Genomic DNA, 26,299 nt, shown 5'->3' with positions numbered 1-26,299 from the left:
TAAAGGGGGGTCTGAATGATGACAAAGATCCCTGATGAAGGGATTGACATGCAGTGATGATGACGGGGGTCTGGATGATGACGGGGGTCTGGACATGGGGGTATTATGTATTTCCCACCCTAGTCAATAATTTTTCCTGGGTTTTTGGGGTGAAATTAGGGGCCTCAGCTTATATTCGGGTCGGCTTATACTAGAGTATATACGGTAACAAGATTAATATGTAGGAATGAGAATATGCCACCTTAATGAAATAGTCTCTAAGGTTATGCTTAGTCGATTAATAGCGAGGCTTATGCTGGATCCAATAAACAACGTTAAAGGAAAACTGTCAGCTTTCTCCCCCCCCCCCCCCCCCCCTGCATTAACCAGCGGTACTGGTTGGTAGTGCAGGGGACGCTGGTCAGTTTCTGATTTACCGTGCCCGGATCCGCTGCAACGTTCTGCCATAATCTTTTATTTTCGTTATATGCGAATGAGTTGCTAACTGGCACCGGCCGGACTAACTGGCACTCTGACGTCAGTGCTGCCGGCCGCAGCGCCGCCCAGCTCATCAATATTCCTCTTCTCTCTCTTCATTACAGAGTGGGGAGAAGAGGGAGAGGCGGAGGGAGGGGAGGAATATTGATGAGCTGGGCGGTGCTCCGGACGAACGGCACTGACGTCAGAGTGCCAGTTAGCCCGACCGGTGCCAGATAGCAAGTCATTAGCATATACAAAAATAGAAGATTACAGCAGAACGGTGCGGCGGATCGGGGCACGGTAAGCATGAAACTGATAAGCGTCTCCCGCACTACAAGCCAGTACCACTGGTTAGTGCGGGGGGAGAAAGCTGACAGTTTTCCTTTAACCAGGATGACTGAATACATAGATCAGACGCCAGTCACATAAAAATCCGTTTGGTAACAGTTTTTAGGTTACATAAGTATTTACTATGCAAAATCCGATAATCGCTGGATAACCAGAGATAGCAGAGTCGCGATACAGTCTGTCCCGTTAGTTGGCTGCCCCCGGCCTGCAGATACAAAGATACCTGTATAAGATGAAGATGGCAGCTGTAGTAATGAAGTTTGATGTGCCGACTCCGCTGTACGAGAAAATGCCGTCTGTCTCCACTGAAGAATGGCATGGATCTGCGTCTGGCTAGCTGCTATGATGTCTGGACAGCGGGAGTCACTGGTACAGCTCTTACTTGTGGCGTCCTCAGGAGGTTGTAAGGGGAGTAAGACACCTTGCGGTGGTCTCCTATTGGAGGGACTGCAGCGGTTGTGAGGAAGTGTAGATGCAGTGGTGCGGTGGCAGTGACAATACTCAACAATATGGTGTACTGATAAGGGCAGACGCGTTTCGGGGGAGTCCCCTTTTATCAATGGCTAGGTTCGTTTTTGTTTTTTCAAAACCTGTCCAGAGGAAAAGTTGCTGAGTTGCCCCTAGCAACCAATCAGATCGCTGCTTTCATTTTTGAAAAGGCCTCTGAAAAACGAAAGAAGCGATCTGATTGGTTGCTATGGGCAACTCAACTTTTCCTCTGGACAGGTTTTGATAAATCTCCCCCCCAGTGAGTGGAGAGCAGGAGGGCTTCTTAAAGGGGTACTCCGCCCCTAGACATCTTATCCCCTATCCAAAGGATATCCACGGTTTCCGGTCACTGTGTGAAAGAAATGTGTAAATGCCGCCCTAGATTGGTTGCCATGAACCCAATGTGCTGTATCTGTATTATATAGGTGTGATCATTTCTGGATTTACAATAAACAGAATCTTCCATTCACTTGACAGCAACAATTAATAGAGTTCTCCTTTAGGCTAGGATTACATATGTCCGGCATAGGTAACCCAGCCTAAAGTTTGCCACAACTGATGACAACCTTCAACAGTTGTTTAGCATCCGGCGTCCAGTGTTTCTCAACACCAGACAGGGGAACACAGCTTGATGCCTTCCCCTGTCCGGTGAGTCCAATCATCCGGCGTCCAAACTGAGACCCCGAAAGAGTTGTGTTGTGTTTGCGTTTTGTAGTTGTGTGGTTGTGTTGTTGTTTTGTGTGATAGTGTGTTGTGGTGTTTTGAGGTTCTGTTGTTTTGTGGTTGTGTTGTGTGCTTGTGTAGTTTTTTGTGGTTGTTTCGTTGTGTTGTGTGGTTTTGCTGTGTGTGTTGTGTGGTTGTGTCATGTTGTGTAGTTTTGTTGTGCGGTTGTTTTGTTGTGTTGTTGTGTGGTTGTGTTGTGTAGTTGTTTTGTTGTGTGGTTGTTTTGTTGTGGTGTTTTGTTGTGTTGTGTTGTGTGGTTGTGTTGTTTTGTGTTGTTGTATTGGTGGGTTGTTTCAAATGAATGGGATCAGTTCTAGCATTAGTTTTCTACAGCACCGGAGGGAAAAGATGCCGATCGCCGGACGTATGTTAATGAGACTATAAAGGGGTACTCCGCCCCTGATAAAATGTCTGATCGCGGGGGGCCCGCCTGGGAACTTCTGCAATCTGCCCTGCTGCATGGAACGAAGTTCGCTCCATGCCTGATGACTCACGATACAGGGGCCGGAGGATTGTGACGTCATGGAGCCGCCCCCTCATGACATCACGCCTTGCCTCCTCGTGATGCCATGCCCCTCAATGCAAGTCTTTGGGAGGGGGCGTGGCAGGACCCCCGCGATCAGACATCTTATCCCCTATCCTTTGCATAGGGGATAAGATGTCTAGGGGGTGGAGCACCCCTTTAATCCTTTACCTCTCCCCTCCCCACCCAATGCTTTTTCCCAAGCCCATTTTATGTATCCATTTATTGTCTCTCATTCTTATTGTTCTATTTCTTATTAACAATGAGCTGCATAGTGCACACAACGCTGAAGTTTACCACTGTAAGAATGATATTGCTCTTTCTTTTGGCGGAATACACGGGGAATACATTGCCGTCTGTGGGGGCGGCATTGTCCGCTCGTTCCTAACACCGAATTATTCTGTCATTCTTCTTATCATTTTTTTTTATACTGTTTGTGGGCAAAAAGCGAATAAAAAGAAAGAAAATGAAGTTTATTAGAAAGTTGCAGAGCTTTTCATTATTTTTAGAGGCTTTAGAATAATTTTCTGTGGATTACAAGAATTTCCTTAACCTAACAATTCTCCTCCTGTTATTCCTCCTGGAAATGTATACATAAACTTACAACTGGGTGTTATCGGTTAGAGGGAGGTGGGGGTCTACACAGGCAGACACTGACCAATCAGAGCCAGTTGTGCCGAACTGTGCAGGACTCGCCCCTCCGAATGGTAACACTGTTGTCACTTTGTTTATAACATTTCCAGGAGGAATAACACGAGGTTTAACAGATGATCCAGAATTAACCTTTTTTTTTTTTATTTTTTTTTTTTTTGGAGAATACATGGGTTTTCTAATCCTATTGTCCACTAATCTTTTCTTATAGCTATGTTGTGTTGTCCCTCTTATTGTTCCTCCTGGAAATGTAGGAGTCAACCAGCAGCTGGGTGTTACTTGCTAGTGTAGTGGTCTCCAACCTGCGGACCTCCAGATGTTGTAAAACTACAACTCCCAGCATGCCCGGACAGCCGTTGGCTGTCCGGGCATGCTGGGAGTTGTAGTTTTGCAACATCTGGAGGTCCGCAGGTTGAAGACCACTGTGCTAGGGTTATGTCTTCACTGTCTGATCACCTAGTTGTACTGCAGAATTCTCAAAAAAAAAAAAAAAATATGAATTTTAATTTCATGGGGCAGTCAAGTTTTAGTAAATTGTCATGTAGGGGACAGATCCTCTATAAAGGGGTTGTCAGAGAACACAACCGCTTTATATATTGCCCCCTTTCCTATTGGCAAACATCGGGCTTGGCCATAAAATACAACATAATCCAATGTGCCAAATCTGCTGACCTTATGATGTGTATAGAGCCCCCGACTTCTACCCTGGTAGTGGATGTTGAAGGAGTTAAAGATCTTAATGACCGCTATCTTGCGTATATGGCGAGCAGTTTACCCCAGCGATATCAGGGGTTTGCTGGAGGTTTCAGAATGTGGTAGCGCACTTCACTCCCCAGCTCACAGCAATTCCACGTCCAACTTTTCTGGATGTCTACGAGCCGGGGAGTGAAGTGTTCTGTCACTCGCTTCTCCCTGCTTGTCCCTGACTGATAAAACTTTTCACATGTGACATGTCAATTGTTATTTTTTTGTTCTTTTTAAATGTGAGGAACACTTTAAAGGCAATCTGTCAGCAGTATCACCTGCACTAAAGGCTTGTCACACAGGCTTGTAGTGCGGGTGATGCTGATCAAAACGATACTCATGGTGTCCAGATTCGCCCAGCCGTTCTGCTGCAATTCGCTTTTTTCTTTTTATGCAAATGAGGGCCTTGGGGCATGGGCGGAGCTCTGAACCGAGCTATGTGCACGCTGACATCATCTTCACCGGGCAGGGGCTCCGGCCCCGGCTTATCAATATAAATAATAAGTGTACGTGTTAGTGTACGACACATGCGGCGCTTCCCTCCCTGCTCTTGTGCCCCGTGTTAGTGTACGGCACATGTGGTGCTTCCCTCCTTGCTATTGTGCCCCGTGTTAGTGTACGGCGCATGCAGCGCTCCCCCCCCCCTGCTCTTGTGCCCCGTGTTAGTGTACGGCGCATGCGGCGCTTCCCTTTCTGCTCTTGTGCCCCTTGTTAGTGTACGGCACATGTGGTGCTTCCCTCCTTGCTATTGTGCCCCGTGTTAGTGTACGGCGCATGCAGCGCTCCCCCCCTGCTCTTGTGCCCCGTGTTATTGTACCGCGCATGCAGCGCTTCCCTCCCTGCTCTTGTGCCCCGTGTTAGTGTACTGCGCATGCGGCGCTTCCCTCCCTGATTTTGTGCCCTGTGTTAGTGTACGGCGCATGCAGCTCTTCCCACCCTGCTCTTGTGCCCCGTGTTAGTGTACGGCGCATGCAGCGCTTCCCTCCCTGCTCTTGTGCCCAGTGTTAGTGTACGGCACATGTGGTGCTTCCCTCCTTGCTATTGTGCCCCGTGTTAGTGTACCGCGCATGCAGCGCTCCCCCCCCTGCTCTTGTGCCCCGTGTTAGTGTACGGCGCATGCGGCGCTTCCCTTCCTGCTCTTGTGCCCCGTGTTATTGTACCGCGCATGCAGCGCTTCCCTCCCTGCTCTTGTGCCCCGTGTTAGTGTACTGCGCATGCGGCGCTTCCCTCCCTGATTTTGTGCCCTGTGTTAGTGTACGGCGCATTCAGCGCTTCCCTCCCTGCTCTTGTGCCCTGTGTTAGTGTACGGCGCATGCAGCGCTTCCCTCCCTGCTCTTGTGCCCCGTGTTAGTGTACGGCGCATGCGGCGTACACTAACACGTGGCACGAGAGTAGGGAGGGGGCTTATGAATATTGATAAGCCGAGCGGAGCTCCCGCCCGGTGGAGATGACGTCAGCATTCCCCTAGCGCGGTTCGGAGCTCCACTCATGCCCCAAGGCCCTCATTTGCATAAAAAAGAAAGGTGAATCTGGACGCCATGAGTATCGTTTTGATCAGCATCATCCGCTTTAGTGCGGTGTTACTGCTGACAGATTTCCTTTAAACGCTAGTAGTAAACCACCTGAGTCTTGTCCAGTCTTGTCACTCCGGACACAATACTCAGCCCTCTTGTCGGGTCAGGATATCGAATGCTCTAATTCACATTTAGCGCTGCTGTTTGGTTAGCTGGAAGAGTTGGCACAGTGGGTTCTCTAAATGCCATAGGTCTTCACTCTGTGCCAGGTTTATGATCTGGACTGGGGAGACCTCTCTGTCGTTGGATAATTAATTAAATTCTGGCAGGCAGGGTGGTAATGACACGTCCGCTGTGTTAATCCGTGCACAAATTCTCTTTCTACAGGCCGAGTTATTGAGTTTTGTGGTTTCTCCGCTCTGAGCCAAAGCTTCAGTTCATAGCGATCTGCAGGCAAGTCCAGATGTGAACGGCAGAGGGCCGTGCCAACGTCTCGTGTACCCTCAGTGCCAAGTAAGGTAAAACTCTGCTTTATTCACATGCCGTGTGTGTTGTTGTTTATGTTCGCCCATACACCCACCGCTTGTTGACCCTCTTGGTACAGCAGGTCATTCCAAGTACTGAAAAGCTGTTGTCTGTCCGTCATTGTAGAAGACTGCTGATGGAATTCTCTTGGCTGATATCATTTCAGTTTTGGTAAATACTGCAGTATAAAGTCCTTTTCAGATATCTCGTGACTAGAAAGCAGCAGTCATATGCCGCAGCATTTGGATAACCTCACAGTACACTTTAGGCCTGTTTCATAGAAGCAGAATACGTCTGCAGTTAGGCTGGGCTCACAGCACACTTTTACTTGCCATCGGCATGAACGTTTACGGGGGGCATTCATTTCAGTGGTCCGAACTGAGTCATATTGGGCCGTAAATATGCTATTTTAACATGATCCAATGGGGCAGCAGACTGCGCTTTTGTTAGTTAACCCCTTAACGACAATGGACGTAAATGTATGTCATGGTGACGTGGTACTTAACGCACCGTGACGTACATTTACGAGCCGCCATGATCACATGCACCGGAGCGTTGCTCACGTCATGCCCGGCAGGTCCTGGCTGCCATCAGCAGCCAGGGACCCGCCGGTAATGGTGGACATCCACGATCGCTCAGATGTCTGCCATTAACCCCCTCAGATGCAGTGATCAATACAGATCACGGCATTTGCGGGAAAAAAATGTTAAATAAAAAAGTTTAAAAATTTGAAAAATCCCCTCCCCCAATAAAAAAGTAAAAAGTTTGATTTTTCCAAAGTGATACTGATAAAAACTACAGATCATGGTGCAAAAAATTAGCCTTCATATCGCCCCATATACAGAAAAATGAGAGGGTTATAGGTGGTCAAAATAGGGCAATTTCAAACATACTAATTTTGTTAAAATGTTTTTTTTTTTTTTTTTAAGCGGTACAATTATAGAAAAGCCTATAACATGGGGATCATTTTAATCGTATTGACCCACAGAATAAAGAAAACATGTCGTCATTTTTACCGGAAATTGTACACCGTGAAGACAAAACCTTTCAAAATGTGCTAAATTGCGGTTTTCTTTTAAATTTTCCCACATAAATAATATTTGTTTGGTTGCGCCGTACATTTTATGGTAAAATAAGTGATGTCATTACAAAGTACAATTGGTGACGCATAAAGCAAGCCCTCATATGGGTCTGTGGATGGAAATATAAGAGAGTTATGATTTTTAGAAGGCGAGGAGGAAAAAACGAAAATGCAAAAATAAAATTGGCCTGGTCCTAAAGGGGTTAAAGGAGTAGTATAGTGAAAATGTTCTTCATCCTATTGTGCCCAGGCTGCCAAAAAACCCAAAACAAACAATAACTCACCCTTTTTCTGTTCCCCTGTTGCGCCGCTATAGCTCTTCGGTCCCCCCAGTCTGGTCTTTTTCCTTCTTCCGTGTGCACGGATCATTACTCAGTGTATCGCCAGTCACAGCGATGTCCCACCTTGGCCGGTGATAGGCTGAGTGCACTGTCATGTAAGGAGCCTGTGCCCGCCTTCTCCCTGCTGCCTGGGCTCCTTACATGACACTGCGCTCAGCCTATCACCAGCCAAGGCGGGACATCGCTGCGACTGGCGATACGCTGACTGCAGTGTGGCGATCCGTGCACACAGAAGAAGACTGGACCGGAGGACCGAAGAGCTACAGCGGCGCAATGGGAATACGGAGGAAAGTGAGTTAATGTGTGTTTTAATTTTTTTATCATTTTTTGCAGCCCGGCACAATGGGATGAAGAAAATTTTCACTTTACTACTCCTTTACAATAGTACATACAATCGGATAGCGACCAAAGCAGAGTCACTGGGAGTCTCTATTCGGACCAATGAAGTGAATGGCATTCACATGTTTACTGTGGGATTATCTTCAACCTCAACCTCCAGATTAGGGATCGACCGATATTGGTTTTTTTCAGGGCCAATACCGATAATCTGTGACCTTTTCAGGCCGATAGCCGATAACTTATACTGATATTACTCACCCGGCCCCGCAGAAACCGCTGCAGATCAATGATTTAAAGAGGGCGCTTTAAATCAATGAACTGCAGCGGCTTTTGCGAGGCCAGAGACCGCCGCCGCCACCCGCTTCTCTCCCAATGCCTGTCCTGGGGTCCTCCCTAGTCCAACCACCACCGCCGCCGCTGCCCCATTATCTCCCCCATCCCCAGTTTTATAATTACCTGTTCCCGGGGTCCGCGCTACTTCTGGCTCCGGCGGCGTCCTGAGCGGTCACTGTGTGCACTGACGGTGACGTCTCATTGAGGACGTCACTCATCATTGCGCTGCGCAGCGCGCAGGACGTCGCAGGAGCCAGAAGTAGCGCGGACCCCGGGAACAGGTAATTATAAAACCGGGGATGGGGGAGGCAATGGGGCAGCGGCGGCGGTGGTCTCTGGCCTGGGCGGGGCATTATTGGCATAGCGGCAAGGTAATTGCAGATACCAATAATGTTCAAAATCGTGAATATCTGTCGATAATATCGGCCAAACCGATAATCGGTCAATGCCTACTCCAGATGTTGCAAAACCTCCAGATGTTGCAAAACTACAACTCCCAGCATGCCCGGACAGCCAACGGCTGTCCGGGTATGCTGGGAGTTGTAGTTTTGCAACACCTGGAAGTCCGCAGGTTGAAGACCACTGAACTATACGCTGCTCTATATAGCTGCTGTCCTCTAGTCACATGTTTTTGATCTGGTGTCACCAAAACTGAGATGATCGCGTCCAAGAGAACAGCTTCAGCATCACGTCCCCACATCCTGATATAGCAGCCACGTACATCACTTCCCTACAGACAGAAGCAACTTAAAGGGGTACTCCGGTGAAAACCTTTTTTTCTTTTAAATCAACTGGTGGCAGAAAGTTAAACATACTTATATATTACTTCTATAAAAAAATCTTAATCCTTCCTGTACTTATTAGCTGCTGAATGCTACAGAGGAAATTCCTTTCTTTTTGGAACACTGATGACATCACGAGCACAGTGCTCTCTGCTGACATCTCTGTCCATTTTAGCAACCATGAATAGCAGATGTATGCTAAGGGCAGCATGGTGGCTCCGTGGTTAGCACTGCTGCCTTGCAGTGCTGGCGACTTGGGTTCAAATCCCACTAAGGACAACAATAAATAAAGCGTTATTATTATTATTATGATAACGTCAGCAGAGAGAACTGTGCTCGTGATGTCATCAGAGAGCATTCCAAAAAAGAAAATAATTTCCTTTGTAGTATTCAGCAGCAAATAAGTACAGGAAGGAATAAGATTTTTTAATAGAAGTAATTTACAAATATGTTTAACTTTTTGCCACCAGTTGATTTAAAAGAAAAATGGTTTTCACTGGAGTACCCCTTTAAAGTGAATCTGTTTTCTCCCTGGCTGCTTGTATGTGATGCAACTAGAGATGAGCGAACTTACAGTAAATTCGATTCGTCACAAACTTCTCAGCTCGGCAGTTGATGACTTTTCCTGCGTAAATTAGTTCAGCCTTCAGGTGCTTCGGTGGGCTGGAAAAGGTGGATACATTCCTATGAAAGAGTCTCCTAGGACTGTATTCACCTTTTCCAGCCCACCGGAGCACCGGAAAGCTGAACTAATTTATGCAGGAAAAGTCATCAACTGCAGAGCCGAGAAGTTTGTGACGAATCGAATTTACTGTAAGTTCTCTCATCTCTAGATGCAACTAATGTCTTGGTGCTATACACAGTTGACCCTTTAGGTGGCGCACTCTTGGATGTGGTTTGGCACTGCTGACAGTCTCCTGGGATCTGAATGCATTGTCAGGTTTATGTCTCTATTGATCGGTTGTGCTGGAGACCTTTGAGAGCTGCATTAAGTCATGTTGTGACCTCCTCGAGTGCTGTGATCAGGAAGTTTGGCGGCTGAAGATTTCTTTTTCCTCCTTCCAGTATCATCTTGGATGTCACTTCTTACTAATCCTCTCCGGATGGAGATAAACACTCGCTGCTCTATGACTCCCAAATGAATCAGGAGAAAGTGCAGTGCCCCCACAAATGTCCCCAATGAGTCCGAGCAGGAATTTATAGAATCACGGACGCCTTGCTACAGTTCATAGAAAACACACTTTCCCTTAAAGGGGTACTCCAGTGGAAAACTTATTTTTTTTTTTAAATCAACTGGTGCCAGAAAGTTAAACAGATTTGTAAATTACTTCTATTAAAAAAATCTTAATCCTTCCAGTAATTATTAGTTGCTGAATACTACAGAGGAAATGCTTTTCTTTTTGGAACACAGAGCTCTCTGCTGACATCACGAGCACAGTGCTCTCTGCTGACATCACGAGCACAGTGCTCTCTGCTGACATCTCTGTCCAGAGTAGGAAAAAAATCCCAATAGCAAACATATGCTGCTCTGGACAGAGATGTCAGCAGAGAGCACTGTGCTACGTGATGTCAGCAGAGAGCTCTGTGTTCCAAAAATAAAATAATTTCCTCTGTGGTGCAGCTAATAAGTACTGGAAGGATTAAGATTTTTTAATAGAAGTCATTTACAAATATGTTTAACTTTCTGGCACCAGTTGATGATAAAAAAAAAAAAAAGTTTTCCACCGGAGTACCCCCTTAAATGCTCTGTGCTGCTGAACATATTCTGCTGATCTTCCAGATCAGAAAGGAGCCTTCTGCACCGTTACATGCAAAGTCATGGTGCAGGGGAACTGACTAACTAGCATTACATAGTTAGGCTGCGTTCACATGGCCGTCTAGACCCATCCCGTTCTTCTCCCGTCAAAAATAAAAAAACACTTAAAAAAAAATTAAAAAATTACAATAACGGATGCAAACGGATGATATCTGTTTGTATCCGTTACTGTTCAGTTAATAAACCAAAAAATAAATAAAACTTTTTTGTTCTGAGCATGCTCGGATGTAAAAACGGATCAAAAAACATATTGAAAAAACGTATGCAAACAGATGACATTAAAGGCTCCGATTACCACAAAGGGATGTAAACGGATTGTAAAAAAAATCCCATTGACGTGAATGGGATTTAAAAAAAACAAAACCGTTTTTAATCCGTTTACAGCCTGCAAGAACGGAGCCGAAACGGGAATAAAAAAACGGGGACAGATGGCTGTGGGAACGCACCCTAAAGAAGCATCCTTCAGCAGCACAGAGTGTTTCAGGTGATGTGTGTATTGATCTTTTATTTTATTTTTTTCTGTAGGGGGCTGTGACCTACCCACCTAATGATGATGTTAGTGAGGACAGGGCTACACATGACCGAAACAAGGATGTGACTGGAAACAAACACAAGATTACAGGGATACTAAGTATAAGGTAGCAATGTTCTCAGCAGCACAGTGTCTTTAAAGGGGTACTCCGCCCCTGGCATCTTATCCCCTATCCAAAGGATAGGGGATAAGATGTCAGATCGCCGGGGTCCTGCTGCTGGGGACCCCGGGGATCGCCGCTGCGGCACCGCGCTATCATTACTGCACAGAGAGAGTTCGCTCTGTGCGTAATGACGGGCAATACAGGGGCCGGAGCATAGTTACGTCATGGCTCCGCCCCTCATGACATCACGGCCCGTCCCCTTAATGCAAGTCTATGGCGCTCTGCGCAATAATGATAGCGGGGTGCTGCAGCAGCGATCCCCAGGGTCCCCAGCAGCGGGACCCCGGCGATCTGACATCTTATACCCTGGAGATCTGACATCTTATACCCTATCCTTTGGATAGGGGATAAGATGTCTAGGGACGGAGTACCCCTTCAAGGCAGTGTTTCCCAACCGGTGTGCCTCCAGCTGTTGCAAAACTACAACTCCCAGCATGCCCGGACAGCCAACGGCTGTCAGGGCATGCTGGGAGTTGTAGTTTTGCTAAATCTGGAGGCACACTGGTTGGGAAACCCTGCTTTAAGGAAAGGAGTGAGCAGATCTTTTCGGGAACGACAGAGCGTTTCATAGTGGAAGGAGCATAACCCTTAGCAGCACAGAGAGTTTCAGGAGAAGAGTGTGCTGAGTAGGTCACAGGCTTATGGTGCGTTCCACGGCCGTCTGTCCCTGTTTTTTTTTTTTTTTTTCCACGTTTAGGTTCTGTTGTTGCTGCTTGTAAACGGATTACAAACAGTTGTAAAATAATCCCATTGATGTCAATGTTTTTTTTTTTTTTTTTTTACAATCCTTTCACATCCGTTTGCATCAGTCTGCGCTCATTTCTGTTTTTTATTTTTTTATGGTAGAAAAGATGGTACCTACATAATTTTTTCTCCCATCAAAAAAAGGAGGAAAAAAAAATGGATACAGTAAATCTAACACTGAAGTCTATGTTCCGGTTATGTCATCCATTTGCATCTGTTTCTTCAATCCTTTTTAAGATCCGTTTTTACTTCTGAGCATGCTCAGAACAAAAAAATTTATTTATTTTTTATTAACTGAACAAGAACGGATAGAAATGGATACAAACGGATAACGTCTGTTTGCATCAGTTATTGTCCTTTTTTTCTCTTAAGGACCAAGGACGTACCTGTACGTCCTGAGTCCTTTCCCTTACTATATCGCGGGGCCACGAGGTGGGTCGGGACCCGTGGCTTATAGCACGCGGCAATGATCGCTGTACCGCGCGCTATTAACCCTTTAAACACGGCGTTCAAAGTTGAACGCCGCGTCTAAAGTGAAAGTAAATCACTGCTGGCTAGCTCATGGGGGCTGTTCGGGATGTTCGCTGTGAAATCGCAGCATCCCGAACAGCTCTGGGACACGAGGAGGGTCCCTACCTGCCTCCTGGTGTCCGATCGCCGAATGACTGCTCAGTGCCTGAGATCCAGGCATGAGCAGTCAAGCAGCAGAATCATTGATCAATGGTTTCCTATGAGAAACCAGTGATCAATGTAAAAGATCAGTGTGTGCAGTGTTATAGCCCCCTATGGGATAACAATGATCAATGTAAAAGATCAGTGTGTGCAGTGTTATAGCCCCCTATGGGATAACAATGATCAATGTAAAAGATCAGTGTGTGCAGTGTTATAGCCCCCTATGGGATAACAATGATCAATGTAAAAGATCAGTGTGTGCAGTTTTATAGCCCCCTATGGGAGAACAATGATCAATGTAAAAGATCAGTGTGTGCAGTGTTATAGCCCCCATGGGAGCTATAACACTGTGGAAAAAAAAAAAAGTTAATAAAGATCATTTAACTCCTCCCCTAGTAAAAGTTTGAATCACCCCCCTTTTCCCATAAAAAAAAAAGAAAAAAAAAAGTGTAAATAAAAATAAACATATGTTATCGCCGCGTGCGGAAATGTCCGAATTATAAAAATATATCGTTAATTAAACCGCACAGTCAATGGCGTACGCGCAAAAAAAATTCTTAAGTCCAAAATAGTGCATTTTTTTTCACTTTTTATATCATGAAAAAATTAATAAAAAGTGATCAATAAGTCCGATCAATACAATGGTACCGCTAAAAACTTCAGATCACCTCGCAAAAAATGAGCCCTCATACCGCCCCATTCGCAGAAAAATAAAAAAGTTATAGGGGTCAGAAGATGACAATTTTAAACGTATACATTTTCCTGCCTGTAGTTATGATTTTTTCCAGAAGTGCGACAATATCCAACCTATATAAGTAGGGTATCATTTTAATCGTATGGACCTACTGAATAATAAGGTGTCATTTTTACCGAAAAATGTACTACGTAGAAACTGAAGCCCCCAAAAGTTACAAAATGTTTGTTTGTTTTTTTTTTCAATTTTGTCTCACAATGATTTTTTTTTTTCCGTTTCGCCCAAAATTTTTGGGTAAAATGACTGATGTCATTACAAAGTAGAATTGGTGGCGCAAAAAATAAGCAATCATATGGATTTTTAGGTGCAAAATTGAAAGAGTTATGATTTTTTAAAGGCAAGGAGGAAAAAAATGTGCAGAAACGGAAAACCCCCGGGTCCTTAAGGGGTTAAAAAGTTAGTGTTTTTTTTATGACGGGAGAAGAACCCGTCCCGGGTCTAGATGGCCATGTAAACGCAGCCTTAGAGATACACAATAGAAGAGACAAGGTCCCAAGCAGCACAAAGTATTTCAGGAAAGCTGGGTGCTGATTTTGTGTTAGGTGACAGACCGAGGGTTTCATAGTAAAAGGAGGATAACTTTTAGCAGCACAGAGAGTTTCGGGAGACGAGTGTGCTGAGCTTGTTGTAGGTCACAGACTGAAATATACACAATGGAAGAGGCAAGGTGCCCAGCAGCACAGAGTGTTTCAGGAAAGATGAGTGCTGATTTTGTTAGGTCACAGACTGAGATGTATAGTGAAAGAAGCAGGATCGCCAGCAGCTTATGATATTGTGCTGCTCTGTTTTAGTGGGGGCTATGTCATGGTATGACGAAAAAGGAGTCCAATGCATCATTATTTGGTAGAAGCAGTTTACCCCCTTTTGCGAATTCTAAATTATGCGCAGAAGCGCTAAATTTATCAATCAAGCGCAATGAGATTCATAAATTGCGAGCAAATATAGTAATCTCATACCTCCACTCTTTGAAAAATGAAATCGATGCTTTAGAGCAGTGGTCTTCAACCTGCGGACCTCCAGATGTTTCAAAACTACAACCCCCAGCATGCCCGGACAGCCGATGGCTGTCCGGGCATGCTGGGAGTTGTAGTTTTGCAACATCTGGAGGTCCGCAGGTTAAAGACCACTGCTTTAGAGCATCTTGCTACGTGCAGTCCAAGATGGCTTACATTTGCGTTAAAAAAAAAAGGTCTAAATGGTCTAAGTACTAAATATGTCACTCCGGGGTACACCGAAGCCTACACAGCTGGAGGAAATGCTCCACCAGAATGTGCGCAAAAAAAAGATGCAAAAAAAGACACAAAAAATGCAGCTTGCGCAAAATTTTGCGCAAAAATGTAAACACAAAACGGGTAAAATCTTTGATACATGTTCCCCCTGGTGTGTATTATTAGTGATAATGTATAAATGGCCGCCCTCCTCCTTGTTTTGTCATGTTGTATAGTACAGATGAGGGGAACCTCATCCATGATTACCATTCTCTGCTGTATCGCGGGGCCTCGCGTAATGTTTCCATGTCCTGTCATTCAGCCTCTGGTGCAGCTCATTGTTCTTAGTGATGTAGAGGGGGAGTGGGGGGTCTGATTTCCTTCCTCAGTGGAAGTGCAGCCTCCATATATAACCTGGGGCCCGGCGTATGTGATCATTGTCTTCGGTCTATGTGGTTCCTGATAGTCGTCCTGTGACACCTGGGCTTTTATATGAGAAGTAGAAATTAGTTTTAGTTTTTGTTCCCGGTCTCAGGTTAACCAGATGTGTTTGCATTCAGCTGCGTACCCCCCTCAAACATCCCCTCATATGTCCGCTTCCTGGACTATGGTGGGTGTGACGTGAGAGGGAGAACGTTGTGGTTAGTCTAAACTTTCTGAATCAATAGCATTCAACCTTTTTAAAGGGGTTCTCCACCATAAGGTGATTTTAGTATGTACCTGGCAGACAGTAATGGACATGCTTAGGAAGGATCTGCGCTTGTCTTGGGGCTAAATGGCCATGTTGTGAGATTACCATAACACTGGCTAACTTTTTGTGAGCTGGTTTCTATTTCCTGTTTGAGTTTTCTTTTTTTGCCTACAAATCCCATAATTCCATTTTCTTCCCTCCCACACATCAGCCTCCCCACCCAATTGAAACATAAATGAGCTGCATCCATTCAAAAGACCTGTGGTTTTCAATCAGGGTGCCTACAGCTGTTGCATTAGTTGCAGATTGATCTCTCTCCCACCAAGCGATCGCTCCACCCATTGAAGCAGACAGGCTCCCTGTCATCAGCTGACTAGTGATGTCAGGTCGTGGCTGCATTGCATCCTGGGAAAAATCTGAGACAACAGTCATTTTGTATGCTGTTAAAAATAAATATTGGGGTGAAAATCACAGAAGAATTGTGAGAAAACTGTCACACACAGGTACAGACACTATATTATGGACGACACTAACTTTACAGCCCCTGTAGCATAGTCAAATAAAAAAAATATTCCTGGAATACCCCTTTAACTCTATTACTCTAAGCGTGCCTGTGCAGCCAATGGATGTCCATGCATGCTGGGAGTTATAGTTCTGCAATGGGAACTGTATGTATATATGTGTATGTGTGTGTGTGTGTGTGTGTGTGTGTGTGTGTGTGTGTGTGTGTATGTATGTATGTATGTACGTACGTACGTACATACATATACATATACATATACATATACATATACATATACATATATATATATATATATATATATATCTCTGTATGAAGTAAGTTTTCCCTTACTAGTGGCTGCAGTCAGACAGAATTCCATGGAAGGGTGCCCCAGCCTGTGGCCTACCAGCTTTTGCTCAACTACAACTACCAGCATGCCCTGACAGCCATTCGGAGACTTGTAAATGTAACTGTACAGACCCATACCCATGTATTTTTGAAGTTTCCCTGTCCCGGATTTGTGGTGTCATGGTGCACGGTCAGCTGTATACGAGCAACATCTGCAATCTCCGGCTGCTCTGGGAATTTCCGTTTTTGCTGCTCGGCGCTGGGACGTAACCGGCGTTCAAGGAGCTGATGAAACCCAATCTGCTCCGTAGCCTCGGGGAAGCCGCCTGCTATCTGCAAATGAGTCTGGTTAATTACAGCCTCTCCCCCCATCCAGCGATATTCATCACCCGCTAAGTACATGTAATTCACCCGCGACTAGGACTTTTATTAATAAAACGGGGCCACAATAACCCCGGGGTGTTTATTATACACTGCCATGAAATCGCCGTACAATGTGCAGCTCGGCTCATCTTGAAGTTTTTGTTGAGTCCAATAAGATCTTGGGTAAATGTAAAAGCATCAAAAACTGAGATTTGTAAATCCACTTTTATGCTCCAGTCACTTACAAAGCTGCGTTTCCATTTTAGGTTTGCAATGTACTATGTGAATCTGCCCCTTTACTCTAGTCACTTCTATAACTGCATTTCCTCTTTAGGCTGGCGTTGTGCTGTATGAGTCTGCCATTGTACTCCAGACACCTACAAAGCTGCATTTCCTCTTTAGGCTGGCGTTGTGCTGTATGAGTCTGCCCTTGTACTCCAGACACCTACAAAGCTGCATTTCCTCTTTAGGCTGGCATTGTGCTGTATGAGTCTGCCCTTGTACTCCAGACACCTACAAAGCTGCATTTCCTCTTTAGGCTGGCGTTGTGCTGTATGAGTCTGCCCTTGTACTCCAGACACCTACAAAGCTGCATTTCCTCTTTAGGCTGGCGTTGTGCTGTATGAGTCTGCCTTTGTACTCCAGACACCTACAAAGCTGCATTTCCTCTTTAGGCTGGTGTTGTGCTGTATGAGTCTGCCCTTGTACTCCAGACACCTACAAAGCTGCATTTCCTCTTTAGGCTGGTGTTGTGCTGTATGAGTCTGCCCTTGTACTCCAGACACCTACAAAGCTGCATTTCCTCTTTAGGCTGGCATTGTGCTGTATGAGTCTGCCTTTGTACTCCAGACACCTACAAAGCTGCATTTCCTCTTTAGGCTGGCATTGTGCTGTATGAGTCTGCCTTTGTACTCCAGACACCTACAAAGCTGCATTTCCTCTTTAGGCTGGCATTGTGCTGTATGAGTCTGCCCTTGTACTCCAGACACCTACAAAGCTGCATTTCCTCTTTAGGCTGGCGTTGTGCTGTATGAGTCTGCCTTTGTACTCCAGACACCTACAAAGCTGCATTTCCTCTTTAGGCTGGCGTTGTGCTGTATGAGTCTGCCCTTGTACTCCAGACACCTACAAAGCTGCATTTCCTCTTTAGGCTGGCGTTGTGCTGTATGAGTCTGCCCTTGTACTCCAGACACCTACAAAGCTGCATTTCCTCTTTAGGCTGGCGTTGTGCTGTATGAGTCTGCCCTTGTACTCCAGATACCTACAAAGCTGCATTTCCTCTTTAGGCTGGCGTTGTGCTGTATGAGTCTGCCTTTGTACTCCAGACACCTACAAAGCTGCATTTCCTTTTTAGGCTGGCGTTGTGCTGTATGAGTCTGCCCTTATACTCCAGACACCTACAAAGCTGCATTTCCTCTTTAGGCTGGCGTTGTGCTGTATGAGTCTGCCTTTGTACTCCAGACACCTACAAAGCTGCATTTCCTCTTTAGGCTGGCGTTGTGCTGTATGAGTCTGCCCTTGTACTCCAGACACCTACAAAGCTGCATTTCCTCTTTAGGCTGGCGTTGTGCTGTATGAGTCTGACCTTGTACTCCAGACACCTACAAAGCTGCATTTCCTCTTTAGGCTGGCGTTGTACTGTATGAGTCTGCCCTTGTACTCCAGACACCTACAAAGCTGCATTTCCTCTTTAGGCTGGCGTTGTGCTGTATGAGTCTGCCCTTGTACTCCAGACACCTACAAAGCTGCATTTCCTCTTTAGGCTGGCGTTGTGCTGTATGAGTCTGCCCTTGTACTCCAGACACCTACAAAGCTGCATTTCCTCTTTAGGCTGGCGTTGTGCTGTATGAGTCTGCCCTTGTACTCCAGACACCTACAAAGCTGCATTTCCTCTTTAGGCTGGCGTTGTGCTGTGTAAAATGTTTGTACTTTATTCCTTGTACTCAGGTTACTTCTAGAGCTGCATATGCACTGATGCTGCACTTTATGAATCTGCCTTTGTACTCCAGCCACTTCCTAAGCAGCATTTCTTCTTTTAAAGGGGTACTCCGCTGCTCAGCGTTTGGAACAAACTGTTCCGAACGCTGGAGCCTGCGTCGGGAGCTTGGGATGTCATAGCCCCGCCCCCTCACGCCATCATGGCCCATCCCCTCAATTCAAGTCTATGGGAGTGGCAGTCATGCCCCCTCCCATAGACTTGCACTGAGGGGGCGGGCTATGACTTCACAAGCTCCTGGCTCCAGCATTCGGAACAGTTTGTTCCCCTTTAAGCTGGCATTGTGCGATGTGGAACCTTTGTACTTTAGTTAGTTCTAGAGCTGCATATGCACTGATGCTGCACTAGGTGAATCTGACCTTGTACTCCATTCACTTCTAAAGCTACATTTCCACTATACTCCGGTACTGTGCTGTGTGATGTGCAAATGCAGCTTTAACCCCTTAAGGACGTACCGGTACATACCGAGTCCGCTGCCTTACTATAACGCAGGGGCCAGTAATAGCGGGTCAGGCTTGGCACTTAGCAATGGCTGGGACCCGTGGCTAATAGCGCACGGCACTGATCGCGGTGCTGTTTGCTATTAACCCTTTAGGCGCTGCGTTCAAAGTAGATAGCCGCGTCTAAAGTGAAACTAAACTGCTGCCGGTTAGCTCAGGGGGCTGTTCGGGATCGTAAATCGCGGCATCCCGAACAGCTGTTGGACACGAGGAGGGTCTCCTTACCTGCCTCCTGGTGTCCGATTGCCGAATGACTGCTCAGTGCCTGAGATCCAGACATGAGCAGTCAAGTGGCAGAATCATTGATCAATGGTTTCCTATGGCATAATAAAGATCAATGTAAAAGATCAGTGTGTGCAGTGTTATAGCCCCCTATGGGATAACAATGATCAGTGTGTGCAGTGTTATAGCCCCCTATGGGATAACAATGATCAGTGTGTGCAGTGTTATAGTCCCCTATGGGAGCTATAACACTGCAAAAAAAAGTGAATGAAGGTCATTTAACCCCTTCCCTAATAAAAGTTTGAATCACCCCCTTTTCCCATAAAAAAAGTGTAAATAAAAATAAACATGTGGTATTGCCGCGTGCGGAAATGTCCGAATTATAAAAATATATCGTTAATTAAACCGCACGGTCAATGGCGTACGCGCAAAAGAATTCCAAAGTTCAAAATAGCATATTTCTGGTCACTTTTTATATCGTGAAAAAATTGAATAAAAAGCAATCAAAGTCTGATCAATACAAAAATGATACCACTAAAAACTTCAGATCACAGCGCAAAAAATGAGCCCTCATACCGCCCCATACGTAGAAAAATAAAAAAGTTATAGGGGTCAGAAGATGAGAATTTTAAACGTATAAATTTTCCTGCATGTAGTTATGATTTTTTCCAGAAGTCCGACAAAATCAAACCTACCGTATTTATCGGGGTATACCACGCACCGGCCCATAACACGCACCCTCATTTTACCAAGGATATTTGGGTAAAAAAAGTTTTTTACCCAAATATCCATGGTAAAATGAGGGTGCGTGTGTGCGCGTGTATACCCCGATACACCCCCAGGAAAGGCAGGGGGAGAGAGGCCGTCGCTGCCCGCTTCTCTCCCCCTGCCTTTCCTGGGGTCTAGAGCCCTGCTGCCGCCGCTTCGCTCCCCCTGGCTATCGGCGCTGCTACCCATTCTCTCCCCCTGACTATCGGTGCCGGCGCCGATAGCCAGGGGGAGAGAAGCGGCGCCGACAGCCAGGGGAAGAGAAGGGGCAGCGGCACCCATTGCCGGCGCTGCTGCCCCGTTGCCTCCCCCCATCCCCGGTGGCATAATTACCTGTTGCCGGGGTCGTTGCTATGCACTGCGTGGCGCACTGACGTCATGCGCCGCGCCGTGCAGTGCATAGCAACGACGCAGGGGACGCACGCCGGAGGCCTGCAGCAGCGCGGACCCGACCCCGGCAACAGGTAATTATGCCATCGGGGATGGGGGGGGGCAGCGGCGCCGGCAATGGGTGCCGCTGCCCCTTCTCTCCCCCTGGCTGTCGGCGCCGCTTCTCTCCCCCTGGCTATCGGCATCGGCAATGGGGTGCCGACACCGATAGTCAGAAAGGGCAGCGGCGCCGATAGCCAGGGGGAGAGAAGGGCCGGCAGCAGGGCTCTAGACCCCAGGGAAGGCAGGGGGAGAGAATCGGGCAGCGACGGCCTCTCTCCCCCTGCCTTTCCTGGGGGTGTATCGGCGTATAACACGCACATAGACTTTAGGCTAAAAATTTTAGCCTAAAAAGTGCGTGTTATACGCCGATAAATACGGTATATAAGTAGGGGATCATTTTAACTGTTTGGACCTACAGAATAAAAAGGAGGTGTCATTTTTACTTAAAGATTTACTGCGTAGAAACGGAAGCTCCCAAAATTTACAAAATTGCGTTTTTTTCTTCCATTTTGTCGCACAATGTTTTTTTTTTTTCCGTTACGCCTTAGATTTTTTTTGGTAAAATGACTGACGTCATTACAAAGTAGAATTGGTGCCGCCAAAAATAAGCAATCATATGGATTTTTAGGTGCAAAATTGAAAGGGTTATGATTTTTAAATGTGGGGACGGAAAAACGTAAGTGCAAAAAACGGAAAAATGCTCAGTCCCTAAGGGGTTAAATGTGACTGATGTACGAGGATAAATTGACACAGCTCAAATGCCAATAAACAGAGCTAGAAATGTATCTTTTGAAAGTGACGAGTGCAAGGACAGCTTGTGTAGTGGTAGGGGTCTGAACTCTGAGACCCACACTGACTTTGGGAATAGGGCTGTCTGATTCCTGATAACCATGTGTGGCCCCACTCCATTATACTAAACAATATATATATATACACACGTCCAGTCAGACATTCACGTCTAATAAACGCTCCCTATGAGTGAGAGTCCGTGTGTCTCTGGATTCCGTGTGTCCCTGGAGTCTGCTGCATTGTGGGAGATGTTTTTTCTTTTTAAAGGAGTAGTCCAGTGGTGGTGAACCCAGTGGTGAACAACTTATCCTCTATCCTAAAGGATAGGGGATAAGTTTGAGATCGCGGGGGGTCTGACCGCTGGGGCCCCCTGCGATCTCCTGTACGGGGCCCCGACAGCCCCCGGGAAGGGGGCGTGTCAACCTCCGCACGAAGCGGCAGCCAACACGCCCCCCTCAATACAACTCTATGGCAGAGCCGAAGCGCTGCTTTCGGCAATCTCCGGCTCTGCCATAGAGATGTATTGAGGGGGCGTGTCGTGCAGAGGTCGACACCCGCTATCTGGCCGGAGAGCCTGGCCCCCGTACAGAGAGATCGCAAGGGGCCCCAGCGGTCGGACCCCCCGCGATCTCAAACTTATCCCCTATCGTTAGGATAGGGGATAAGTTTTTCACCACTGGACTACCCCTTTAAGGATTTCATGGTCAATCGAGCTCAACAGTTAGTTGCTGGTTGGCCATAGCAACTAATCGGATCGCTTCCTTCATTTTTCAGAAGCCTTTTCAAAAAAATGAGACATCTGATTGGTTGCTATGGGCAACTCTTTCCTCTGGACAGGTTTTGATAAATCTCCCCCAGCAGGGGGCAGTGTGATCTGTGCAGTGAATGCTGTGCATGGATGTTCGGTCATTCTGTCCCTCTAAGTTTATAAACCTGCTGTTTCGGCTCTATGAAGATATAGATATATATATATACATATATATATATATATATATATATATATATATATATATATATATATATATATATATAATATATAATAGTGCATAGACATAGGGTGACACTGGTTATACATACACGGTAATGGTGTAGATCTTGTGTTTCACGACTGATCCTTGACCCCTTATTGCGGCTCCTCTATTTGGCGCTGATCTCGTGTCACAGTTATGGTTCCAGTCCTTGTTGGTAGATGGTGTTGATCTCTTTCTTAGTAATTCCCCCCCCCCCCCCCCCCCCCCCCCCTAACCTGCGGTTACAGCATTGTCTGACAGAACAGGTGTCCAGAGATCACGTCACATTCCTTGGCCCCATGAGTAATGTATAAAGGGGATGTGTCATCAGAAAACCACTATTGGGTAAATCAAGTTCTTAGGTTCTAAGTATATTTTTTATGTTTTTTTTTTTTTTTTTCTATCTTTTCTATTTCTTTTTCTTTCTTTTTTTTTTTTTTAAAGTTTTTTTTTATGATTTATCAAAATCTATCTAGAGAAAAAGTTGCTGAGTTGCCCATAGCATCGCTTCTTTCATTTATTTTTTATTTTTAAAAAGCCTCTAATAAATGAAATAGATCTGATTGGTTGCTATGGGCAACTCAGTAACTCTCCTCTATATATGTTTTATAATATATCAATGATGTATATATGTATATGTGATATATATATATATATTCACAGCAACTTATCCTTTTGTCTATATATATATATATCTATACATATATATATATCTATATATATATATATCTATATATATATATATATCTATATATATATATATATCTATATCTATATATATATATATCTATATATATAATATATATATATATATATAAATATATATATATATATATATATATATATATATCTATATATATATCTCTATATATATTATCTATATATATATATATATATATATATATATATATATCTATATATATATATCTATATATATATATCTATATATATATATATCTATATATATATCTATATACATATACACATACACATTGTGTTATTGCAGCACTATATGCTACACCAGTGTTTTAAACCAGGGTGCCTCCAGTTGTTGCAAAACTACAACTCTCTGTCCTGGCATGCTTGGAGTTGTAGTTTTGCAACAACTGGAGGAACACGGTTTGGAAAACACTATACTACACTGTAAGAAAGGAGGTGATCGGTAGAGATGAGCGAACTTACAGAAAATTCGATTCGTCACCAACTTCTCGGCTCGGCGGTTGCTGACTTTTCCTGCATAAATTAGTTCAGCTTTCCGGTGCTCCGGTGGGCTGGAAAAGGTGGATACAGTCCTAGGAGACTCTTTCCTAGGACTGTATCCACCTTTTCCAGCCCACCGGAGCACCGGAAAGCTGAACTAATTTATGCAGGAAAAGTCAGCAACTGCCGAGCCGAGAAGTTCGTGTTGAGTCGAATTTACTGTAAATTCACTCATCTCTAGTGATCGGCGTCTGTGGAAGTAATTGCACAGGGCTCCATTGTTTAAAGGCCAGTCATGCTTTTACTTCTTGGATCTGAATTGAAAATTTGTATAGTAATAAATAATAAAATAATCCTACAATAATCTTGCATTTTTCAATCTGGCCTCTAGGTCTAAAACTGAAGTGAGACAGAGGAGGTTGCTGGAGAATGATCTGTATATCATTATAGGGAAAGGGGACAGTAAATAGAGAGGACAGTAGGAGCTCAGCCTCCCCTGATACAAATAAAAAAAATGTGTGGCATATTAAAAATCCCATCATGGCCAAAATGTGGTCTTCTTATAGCGGTGGTTCCCACAGATCAGATGAAAGAGCAGGGAGAAGCGCACAGTAGCGTGCTTCACTCTCCGGCTCACAGCAATCTCGGTCCTGCTCGGTAATGCGACCGTATGATCAGTCTCAACCGATCAAAACTTTCATGTTTTTGTGACATGCAAAAGTTATGAATGTGTGTATGTATGTATGTATGTGTGTGTGTGTATATATATATATATATATATATATATATATATATATATAATGTGTGTATTATATGGGGAGATTTATCAAAACCTGTGTAGAGGAAGAGACGTGCAGTTGCCCGTAGCAACCAATCAGATCGCTTCTTTCACTTTTCATAAGCCTCTTTGAAAATGAAAGAAGAAATCTGATTGGTTGCACCGCTCTTCCTCTACACAGGTTTTCAGAAATCCCCCCCATAGTGTATAAACTATATAAATATATATATATACAGTACAGACCAAAGGTTTGGACACCTTCTCATTCAGAGTTTTCTTTATTTCATGATTATGAATATTGTAGATTCACACTGAAGGGATCAGAATTATTATAGACATAACAAAAAAGTGAAAATCTGTCATATTCTAGGTTCTTCCTTTTGCTGTGATTCCTGCTTTGCACACTCTTGGATTCTCTTGATGAGCTTCGTAGTCACCTGAAATGGTCTCCAACAGTCCAGCTGCGGTCCAGCTCACCCCAAACCATCTGGATTGGGTTCAGGTCCGGTGACTGTGGAGGCCAGGTCATCTGGTGCAGCATCCATCCCTCTCCTTCTTGGTCACATAGTCCTTACACAGCCCGGAGGGGGGTCATTGTCCTGTTGAAAAATAAATGGTCCAACTAATCGCAAACCGAATGGAATAGCAGCCGCTGCAAGATGTTGTGGTAGCCATGCTGGGTCAGTATGCCTTCAATTGTGAATAAATCCCCAACAGTGTCACCAGCAAAGCCCCCCCCCCACACCATCACACCTCCTCCCCCACACCAGCACACCTCCTCCCCCACACCATCACACCTCCTCCTCCACACCTCCTCCCCACACCATCACACCTCCTCCTCCACACCATCACACCTCCTCCCCCACACCATCACACCTCCTCCCCCACACCATCACACCTCCTCCCCCACACCATCACATCTCCTCCTCCACACCGTCACACCTCCTCCTCCACACGTCACACCTCCTCCTCCACACCGTCACACCTCCTCCTCCACACCGTCACACCTCCTCCTCCACACCGTCACACCTCCTCCTCCACACCGTCACACCTCCTCCATCACACCTCCCCCCCACACCATCACACCTCCTCCTCCACACCATCACACCTCCTCCCCCACACCGTCACACCTCCTCCCCCACACCGTCACACCTCCTCCCCACACCGTCACACCTCCTCCCCCACACCGTCACACCTCCTCCTCCACACCGTCACACCTCCTCCCCCACACCGTCACACCTCCTCCTCCACACCATCACACCTCCTCCTCCACACCATCACACCTCCTCCCCCACACCATCACACCTCCTCCTCCACACCATCACACCTCCTCCTCCACACCATCACACCTCCTCCCCCACACCGTCACACCTCCTCCTCCACACCGTCACACCTCCTCCTCCACACCGTCACACCTCCTCCTCCACACCGTCACACCTCCTCCTCCACACCGTCACACCTCCTCCTCCACACCGTCACACCTCCCCCCCCCACACCGTCACACCTCCCCCCCCCCACACCGTCACACCTCCCCCCCCCCACACCGTCACACCTCCCCCCCCCCCCCACACCGTCACACCTCCCCCCCCCACACCGTCACACCTCCCCCCCCACACCATCACACCCCCCCCCACACGATCACACCTCCTCCACACCAGCACACCTCCTCCTCCTCCTCCACACCAGCACACCTCCTCCTCCACACCAGCACACATCCCCCCCCACACCATCACACCTCCCCCCCCACACCATCACACCTCCCCCCCCCACACCATCACCCCCCCCCCCCACACCATCACACCTCCCCCCCTACACCATCACACCTCCTCCCCCACACCATCACACCTCCTCCTCCACACCAGCACACCTGTGAAGTGAAAACCATTTCAGGTGGCTACCTCTTGAATCTCAACAAGAGAATGCCAAGAGTGTGCAAAGCAGGAATCAAAGCAAAAGGAA

At 46.0% G+C, this 26,299-nt stretch overlaps 1 protein-coding gene across 4 annotated transcripts in view; it reads left to right on the top strand.

Annotated features, from left to right (window-relative positions):
* The window catches only part of PTK2 (protein tyrosine kinase 2), a 360,567-nt gene that overhangs the window by 34,376 nt on the left and 299,892 nt on the right, over positions 1-26,299 (top strand). For 3 of the 4 annotated variants that reach the window (XM_056522840.1, XM_056522843.1, XM_056522842.1), the window contains exon 2: positions 5,839-5,969. The gene's annotated coding sequence lies outside the window, so the exon portion shown is untranslated. The remainder of the gene's footprint in view (positions 1-5,838; positions 5,970-26,299) is intronic. The other variant, XM_056522841.1, reaches the window with a different exon arrangement.

Source organism: Hyla sarda, chromosome 5 (assembly GCF_029499605.1).
Source record: "Hyla sarda isolate aHylSar1 chromosome 5, aHylSar1.hap1, whole genome shotgun sequence".
Classification (NCBI taxonomy): domain Eukaryota; kingdom Metazoa; phylum Chordata; class Amphibia; order Anura; family Hylidae; genus Hyla; species Hyla sarda.
The sequence above is the reverse complement of the archived record's forward strand: the minus strand, read 5'-3'. Positions and strand labels throughout refer to the sequence as shown.